The sequence below is a fragment of the Mus pahari genome, chromosome 19, assembly GCF_900095145.1.
Source record: "Mus pahari chromosome 19, PAHARI_EIJ_v1.1, whole genome shotgun sequence".
Taxonomy (NCBI): Eukaryota; Metazoa; Chordata; class Mammalia; order Rodentia; family Muridae; genus Mus; species Mus pahari.
The window spans coordinates 27,679,730-27,688,936 of NC_034608.1; positions in this window are offsets into that span (position 1 = coordinate 27,679,730).

Genomic DNA, 9,207 nt, shown 5'->3' on the forward strand with positions numbered 1-9,207 from the left:
ATACACATAACAGGAGTGGCATTTCGCCATGTTTGTGGTCTTGACCATGTCCAACAGGTACAGGCTCTGCAGTGTGTGCACACAGGAAAATAGGAATCTGAGACCACCTATAGAACAAAGGTTCTCTATGCTCTGCTCAAAGCAGGTGAATTTATTATACTTGCCTGAGAATGGATGTTATGAATCTGAAGTGATAATCAGCATTGAGCACTTACCAACAGGGTGGTGCTCGGTGTAAATCATCAAAATAAGAGCCCTAACACTGCTGAACCTCTGCCTTTGCTTTCTGCTCCCGCTACATCATGGCTGGTGACCCACCCTCCATTCATTCTTTAAGAACAGATCAGGGAAGGAGGTTGCTATGGCATCCCCAGAACAAATTATAGGTAAAATGTAAACATGAATGAATTGTCTGAGGCAGGACAGAGACACACAGAAGAAAGTGTTTTAAATATTAATATTCAGCAAAGCCTGATGCAAACAGAGGCTGTGTTGATAACTGGAGTGGAACCTGGGAAGCCTTGTGAGATCAGAATCATCTTAATTTTAACATAGTGTCGGCGATACATGCCCTGAGCCAAAGCCTAGGGGTTGTAAACGTCTGATCTACCAAACTATAGAGGTATTTGGATCTTTTATCAAAGGCATGGCTGCCTATTCACCTCATTTGTAGCTTGAGAATATTTACCTTCTAAGAGCATGCCCAGGAGAAATACTCCACCAACAGATGGTCAGTGAATGCTAGGGTTAAACTACCAGGTATAGAGAAAGACTTCTGTAGGTAAGTCCATTTGTCTGGTCCAGTCTGACGCCCTTAGGGTATGGAAGCAGAAGAGGCGTTTAGGAACAAAGTGGCTTGTCCTGGGCCCACCCAGCTCACCACCTCTTTGCCTTGTTCTTTCCCCAGCTATGCTGTTAAAATCTGTTACCTACATCAGCTACACTGCTACAAAGCGCTGGTGCTGCTCATGCATTTAGAAAGCTGTAGCAAACTGGCTTTATTAATTAGAGTGCCTGTCCATCGGAACGGTTTCCTCCATTCATAATTCATAGACATCCTTGCTCAGTAAACATTGGGGGTATTCACTCATCCCAAGGAATTATCGAAAAGGAGCTATATCCATCATAAGGATTCATAAACTGGGAGACTGGGGCATAAAAAAATTCTAATTGAAAGAAGACTACTTTAAATAGCAAATGTCTCCATTCTCATTCAAAGCGTTAAGTGCTTACCCCACACTGAAAGTGGAACACCGGCTGAGATGGAGCAATGGAATACAGCAAGCAGCTGCTGCGTGCAAATAGCACCATAGAATGCTAAGAAGGTGTTGTTTGCCCCACAGGCAGTGGGCAGAGCTCAAGGCAAAAGGGTTGGTGGAAAAGAGCGTTTGACATGAGCCTTTCTTCCTGCACTAAGGTGGGTCCTGTGGCACCATGGCATGCTCATACCACTTGGATGCATAGCAGCCATGCTATGCTGGGATTGATGTTCGATGAAAGTCACACCAGGAACTCTCACGTTCAAGTATCAGACACCAGAAGTGCTCAATGAGACACTTCTGTCTCAATATGACCCCTCCCTCTGCCTAGACCCTCTAGGGAAATCTTACCCACAGTGTATGTATGCCGCTCCTAGCAATTTGATTTTTGAAGGGAGAGTCATGAGGATCTCCTCTCCTGCTGCATCAGTTCCTGGACTTAATAAAATCATGCATAGCAGCAGGCAACCTGTCCCAGCTTGGCTCTGGTGACAATGGGTCTCTCAGGGTTGGCAAGTAGGGGTCTGGTTCTTCAAGTAAAGCATTTGATGACTTGATGTTCTTAAAGCTTTAATTCCATTGTTGGAAAATGGCTTTCCTCTTTCTGATGATCCTCAAAACTATTACTGGTCTTTATGTTGGGCTACATACAAGTATCTATGTCACAATGAGAGCAGCGAGTGTTGCTGAAAGCATATTAGTGTTCCATTCATGTGTGATGCCCTCTGGCTTCTCTGTTTATTCTCTGGACAAAATACACTTAACCCTTGATATAACTCACAAAGTCTACTCAACGCTACTATAGACATCCCTGGCGATGGGGTGTGGGAGACAAGGAATCAGACATTCTGCTGTCTTCAAGAACAATGTAAGCAGGTGTTGTAGATCACACTTGCAAGCATAGAGCTTGGATCTCTATGGTAGGGTGATCATAGAAGGGTTAGCCTGGGCTGTAGAGCAAGAGCCTATCTCAAAAACCAAACCAACCAACCAACAACCGAACAAAAACATAATGCCTCAATTCCATGCGACTCCCATCAATACCCACTCTGGCTGCCTCACACAGCAGCCGTTGTCTGTTTGATTTCCTCATCTTGAATGGCAAAGCAAATACTGTATGCCTCTAAGAATTAATGAAAAGTACTTTTTTTGGCACTTGGTGTGTGTGTGTGTGTGTGTGTGTGTGTGTGTGTGTGTGTGTGTGTGTGTAGATTCAATCTTAAATGTTGAGGGTTTTGGTACAGTTGAAAGCCTCACTTCTTGGAAATTCTTCAGCTGTTTCCCTTCACCGTGAATTTCAGCTGTAATTAATGTTAGTTAAGAGTGGACGATTGCATGTGTGGTGCTGTGTGGGACAGGAGTGCTGCTCACCCGAATGACTAAAGAGTCAGTCTTTGTTGTAACATGAAGTGTTACACATCTACTCCACACTGAGAGTGGGGTTGCCATCCTCAGGTTCGTTCTTTAGAAACCGAAGAGCGAACCTGACTCAGATCCCCCCAGCTATCAGAACCTCACAAAGCTTCTTCCGGAACAAGTGGTCATATTCCCAGCTCTTTCCACACAAGCATGATTCTGAGAGGACGGGGCTGTGGTGTGCAAAGCGTGGCTTGCTGTTTTTAAAATGAGTCCCCTTCAAGGTGTCAAGTATGTGACTCAAAGAAATGTAAGCAATCTAAAGTCACTGGAATGATTTCTTTAGCTTATGTGCATTTATTCTGAGGGAAATTTACAATCATGTAAGTCTTATTTTGTTGTTAAAGCCCTGAGAGTTGGGTGGACTATTTTGAAAGAGAAGTACAAAGAAATGGCTGTGTAATTCAGAAGTTGACACTGAGTTCAAGGTAGAGTCTCAGTTTTTCTCTCTTAAAACTATTCTCTGACAAGAATTGTTTATAAAACGCTCAGGGAAGGAGCAGCCGGTTTCCCCAGCGCCTTTCCCTTCCTTTCATTTTCCTTCTGTTTCACAAGTATGTATTCTACTCATTTGCTCACTCATCCATTTATTTATTCAGCAAACATTTTTAAGCACCTACTGCATTCTGTGCCTTGGACTAGGTGTTGGGGATGCTACCCATAATCCCCATCACTGAACTGATATTAGGGACTAAGGACAGCGTGGTGTGTCTTTTCTGACTCTCTCTCTTATCCTCACCTACATATAGATGGTTACATATATTTATGTGTTGTACAGGCATATCCCCAGTCCAGGAGGTAATCACAACTACTGCAGAAAGTAGTCATAAGCATGAAGTGGTGGGCAAGCGATAATACTTCACTTTAACACAGGACATGTTTTGAGGGACTCAGGACCATGGCGTAGCCAGGCTCTGAGCCAGGCAGAGGGAGAATGTGTGTGGTGGGATGGTGTGTGATGGGATGGTGGTCGCTGAGGAAACACTGTGGAGGGATTACTAAGTGGACGGACCTGCACAGAGGTGCTCCATTCAGTCTCCTCTTCTGTGATGCTAGGCAACCAAACTTTCCACGGTCCACCCTCCCCAACTGCTTCTTGAAGTTGTGGGGTCTGTACTGGCCGGTGACTTTTGATCAGAAAGCCTCTGAATAAGATTTTCTCTCCTTAAGGTATGTCTATAAAAGAGCATTCACTGTTGTCTTCTAATATCATTCAACCACAGTGAGAGGCTTCCCTGCCAGCCATTGTGTGACGGTAACGGTAAAAAATCAAGACCTCCAGGGATGGGAGAGGAAAGCAGCTGGTTTTCTCATAATATGTGTGCCCAGGGAAGTCTGAGAGATCATAGGTGTTAAACCTCCTCTTCTTGGGTTTTTTTTTTTTTTTTAATATGTATGAGGGATTTGTCTACAAGTATGTCCGTGTACCATGTGCATGCCTGGTGCCTTCATCCGCCAGAGAATAGATTAGATCCCCTAGAACTGGAGTCACAGGTCGTTGGGAGCTGTCATGTGGGTGGTGGGACTCCGGCCCAGGTTCTCTGGAAGAACAGCCAGTGCTCTCAGCCACGGAGGCATCTGCGCATCCCCTGCATCTATCGTGAAGAGAAAATGATAAGTTATGTGGATATTGGAAGAGTTCGAATAGTATTATTGTCCAGAATGACTACACACCTGGAATGTGAAAGAAGACAGGAGACTACAAGTGCACTGTGGATGTTTTGCTGGGTGTGGTGATCACGTCTATGCTGAAGGGACTGAGTCATGGAGTACTCACCTGCTTGGTTAGATAATACTCCCGAGCATGTCTGAAACCAAACGATACGTAGGAATGGGAGGGTGGCTGAACAGGTCGAATGGGGCTCTTTATTGATGAGGCCTTTGGGAGGCAGAGTAAGGCAGACCTCCCTAGGTTCCAGACCAGCCATGGATATATAATGAGACTTTGTCTCAAAAAGGAAGAAGAGGGGGGAACCCGTGGGTCCCCATGCTTTCGTTGGGGAACTACATGCATTAAAAGGCTGAAGAAAGGGATCTTTTCTGACAGTCTTTAAGCTGAGGATACCAAAGAGTCGACGACTTCAGACTCAGACATGGACTTGGGTTGTACCTCATACCATCACTTCTCATGCCTTGGACTTAGTCCCCAGCTGTATGTCAATAGCATGTGTGTTATATATATCTATATGTAATCTGTATATCTATACATAACACTTGCGTATGTTGTATAGACCATTTTCATTCTGTTCTTCGGAGAAATCAGAATGATGCCCGTCGTACTTTATATACAACTTCTAATAATGTTTATCAGTGACCTACAAGTGTTATTTAAAGGACTATGAAAGATTTTTTTTGTCTATTTCTTTGAATAAAACAGCAGCCATGAAACTGCTTGAATGTGACTGTATGACTCACAGAAGCACACCCCACAAGAGGCTGGTCATGGGGTATATTCCTGATGTTGTCTTCATGGTTTTGTGGAAAGAATGAGCCTCCAATCTTATTTTGCTTGACAAATTAAACTCACTGGAATAGGGCTACTTATCTTGGACTAGTTTTCAAGGTTACTGTACCTGAGTAACTTTCAGATCATTTAAATTACTGAAGTGGTAGGGAGACAAGATCTCCTGACAAACATCAAAATAGCTAAAAATGTTCACACTTTAATTGCTTTTGTCAAACCACATATTTTAGATTTGTTGAGTTCAAGAAAGGGTGGTCAAAGACATGAAATATTGAAAATATTTCTTCATTTCCGCGATGATGAAGAGACATTGCATTTTCCCAATGCTCTGCCATTAGCTGGTTTTTCAAAATTTACTGGCGTGGTTTCCCAGACGGTCCCAGTGTCGACTAACTTTATTAAATATTTATTTCCTGCCAAGGAAAAACAACCTGAAAGTGGGATACACTAATATTCAAGAGCATTAATGACTACGGGGGGGGGGGCTGCTCAAGCGTCCAGTATGCTGCTTTTCATTTCACCAAGGCATGGGATTTCTCCACCCACCTCCCCTCCAATACACACACATTTTCTTTTCTCATAGATATGGTTTCTATTAGAAAATTACAAATGCATTTTTATTTATTAGGGCTAGGTGCTAGGGCATTCACATACCTTTGAGTTATGGAAAGATTTAGGTGTCAAATTTAACAATATGCCATCAAATAAAGAGAAGACAGATGTGATTCTGGTAAAAAGAAGAGATTAAATCACATAATTTAGCTGCAGTGGGTGAATAAGTTTTAGGGAAGAATAATGTCCAATTTCTTAGGATCAATGAAGGTTTCATTTGTCCAAAATTATCATCACCCTCATTGACTTTCAGAGTCAGCGAACTGGAAGGGCTTATTCTAGGCTATTCTTAGTAGTTTTCAAACCAAAAGATTGATATATTTAATTAAGAAATAACCCAGTATCCTGTCCTATCTCATGTAAAACCCTCTAATTGTTGCTATTAATAGAATCATACTCCTTCAGTCATTTTTTTTTTTGCTCTGTGTTGTTTTCTGGGTTGATGTTTATCGCCTCATTGGTGCTTGGGGCCATTTACAAGGTTGTGAAAATTTGCTTTTCACTGGAACGGATCTTGCATATAGTGATGGTTTTCAGACTTGCACGACGAGTCTGTAGGCATCGTTTTCCCATGAAAACTCCTTTGTGGACCTGTGCATTGTACCTGGAATGTGTGTGAGGTCTTTGCTCATTTGAGCCTCTGGCAGTTCAGAAACACATGTGAGAAATTAGACTAATTTAACAATACATTGAGAAAAGAATAACCTCAAAAGATTACCCAACAGCAACAGCTATGGTTGTTATTTCTGGACAGAAATAGTCCAGAATGGGTGGAATTAGGGAGAGCTCCTTACCTTGTTCTCCCTTTCTGCTCATCCCAGCCTCCTCTCCCTGATCTAAAAGCCTGTGGTAGAAGCGAACTGATGAGGGCTCTGAGCCTCTGGTAAGGATAGGGTCTCTGTATTAGGTATGAACTGCTTTGGGAAATAGTCTTTCAAAACATACCGTTGTGAAAAAGAAAGCCAATAATGTTCTAATTAGGAAAATGATTGAGAGTCCTTGATTTAGAGCTCTGTGTGACAAGGCCCTGAGGCTGTCAATGTCTGGTCCCAACTTCTCAACATTGCACCATGACCATCCCTGGATACAAAGGGGGAAATCCAGCCATTCACATGTACATTAAAATGACCAAGCTTGTTTACCGTGTAGTGAACAGGAGAGGATCTTTGGTGATTTTCAATGCATAAAATTTAATCAAACTAGTTAATGCTGTGAGAAACAGAGAAGAAAGATTTCCTGTTTAGCATCTGAGAGACCATGGGCAGAATAGTGCCTTGGGCTTCCCCTCTATGATCAAAGAGTAGTCTGGTGGTCGGTAGTTACACCCCACAGAGAGCTGGAGTTCCCTGAGAAGATCATCCACCATGCTTAAGTTCATTGTATGGAGCCCGTGACATCAAGACCCTGAAGACTACAGGTAAGTCAGACTCTTCAGAAACCAACCGTTAACTCAGGTGAGAGTCATCTAAGTCCAGATGGCATCCTAGAGAAAAGAACATGTCAGTCAAAACTGAGAAAAGCAGAGGGGGTGGAGATATGAAGGTGAGCTACCATGAATTACCCAAGGATGCAACAGAATATTAATGCATAGGAAGAGATCCTATGAGCTCATGGATTGGGGAGATGACTCAGTGGCTAACAGTCCTTGTGGAGCTAGCTGTCATGAGGGGAGACCAGGACACACAGAAGAAGATAGACATGCAGGAGGATTGCTGTGGCTCTGTGGCTTCCAGACTCATGGAAGCAAACATGAACCTCAGGTTGAGGAGGAGACGCTGCCTTACAAGTAACAGGCTGAGTCCAGTGAGATGGCTCAGCGGGTAAAGGTGCTTGCTCTCCAGGCTTGCTTCCTAGATTCCACACGACTGAAGTGACCCCAGCAGGTTGTCCTTTGACTTCGATATATGTCCTGTGAGACAGACAGACAGACACACACACATACACACAAATAAACCAACCAATAAAGTATGTAAAAATATGCAAATCAGGAAATGGTAATGTACACAGTGCCTCAGCCTTCAGATGAGAGAAATAATATACTTACCACATTTAAATAACTCAATTTGAGGACTTGGAGATTTGCTAAGTTTGTAATTTGGGAGAATTAATTATTTATGCTCTTAAAATTTTTGCTTTGATTCCTAAGGCTTGTAGAAGTGGATTGCATACTGAAATTATAATCATTTGGATCTTAGGAAAGCACTCTTCACCCTTAAAAGAGCTTGGAATACTGAATTGTTCCTTGGTCTCCTATTCGTCTAGCCCCTTCAACACTTCTAAGTAGACTGATAAATACCAAGTTTATAGGCAGGAAAGCTGGAGACCTCACCTTTTCTCCTGCATCTCCCTCCAAATTCCTTCCAGGGAGGTGAAGGCTAGTGGACAACCGTGCCCTGTCCTCTCGACGCTACCTGTGCCATGTGGTCCTGATCACCGACACCCAGGCACCTGTGCTGTGTACCTCTGGAGCCAGGGTGAGAAACGAAGCTGAGTGTACTTACCTGCTGGGGTTAAGTACACACTGTAGGGGTGGTTTGTCTCTTTCCTAAATTCCCTCTCACGGCAAGGATCAGCTAGTCTCCTCTGCACCTTCTTCACGGAGGCTGAGCGGAATGAAGAGTTCTGTTCTTACTTCGGGGAGCTTCTGGAAGAAGCCCTGTTGCCACATCCTCTGGAAGTTATGGCTGCTTTTTTTCCCTTTTGAAGACGACTGGGATTCCACGGGCAGTCTGTCCCTGCCGTCAGTATTTCAGCGGCGGCATCACGGTGGAATCGCGTGACTGAGAGAAACCACTGTTTACACCTACCTTCTGGGCCATACGGTACCCTGTTGTAGATACTGGGGTTACCACGGTGGGAGGATGACACACCCGATGAAGGTGACTCTGCTCAGAGACCCGGGATGAGGGCGTTAGAACTAGAGTCGAACCTATAAATGACTGGGCAGTTTACAAATGGTTGGTACATCTGACAACAGTCACCGAGTCTTACCAGGAAAAGCTCTGAAGCTGCGTCTGGCCTTTGTGGTGGCTCCCTGTGGGGTAGCCATATATACACTGCCTGCAAAGGGGCTTTGACCTATTCTACCTCATTCAAGCTGTCCACTCTAAAGTGAGAGACCTGAGATTGGAGGGCTGAAGCACCTCCATGCTGAACTTTGACACCCAGAGCGCAGCATGCTGGGAAGAAAGAAGGACTGTGCTATCGTTAGCAGCAATGAGGAGAGCTGGTGCCTCTTGGCCTCCTCACCATGGCTGATAAAGCCTCCCTCCTTCAGGGAATTGAGTTACATCTGAAAGCCCAGTCAATACCTCTGATTTGCATGTGGAATACTTGCAAAAGCCCGAAGCTTCCGCTTGGATCTGATTCTTCATGAACATTTAGAGGAATAAAGATTTTATGTCTAATAGATTGCTAAAAAAAAAATTAGTTCTGGTCCTACACAGTGCTGCAATT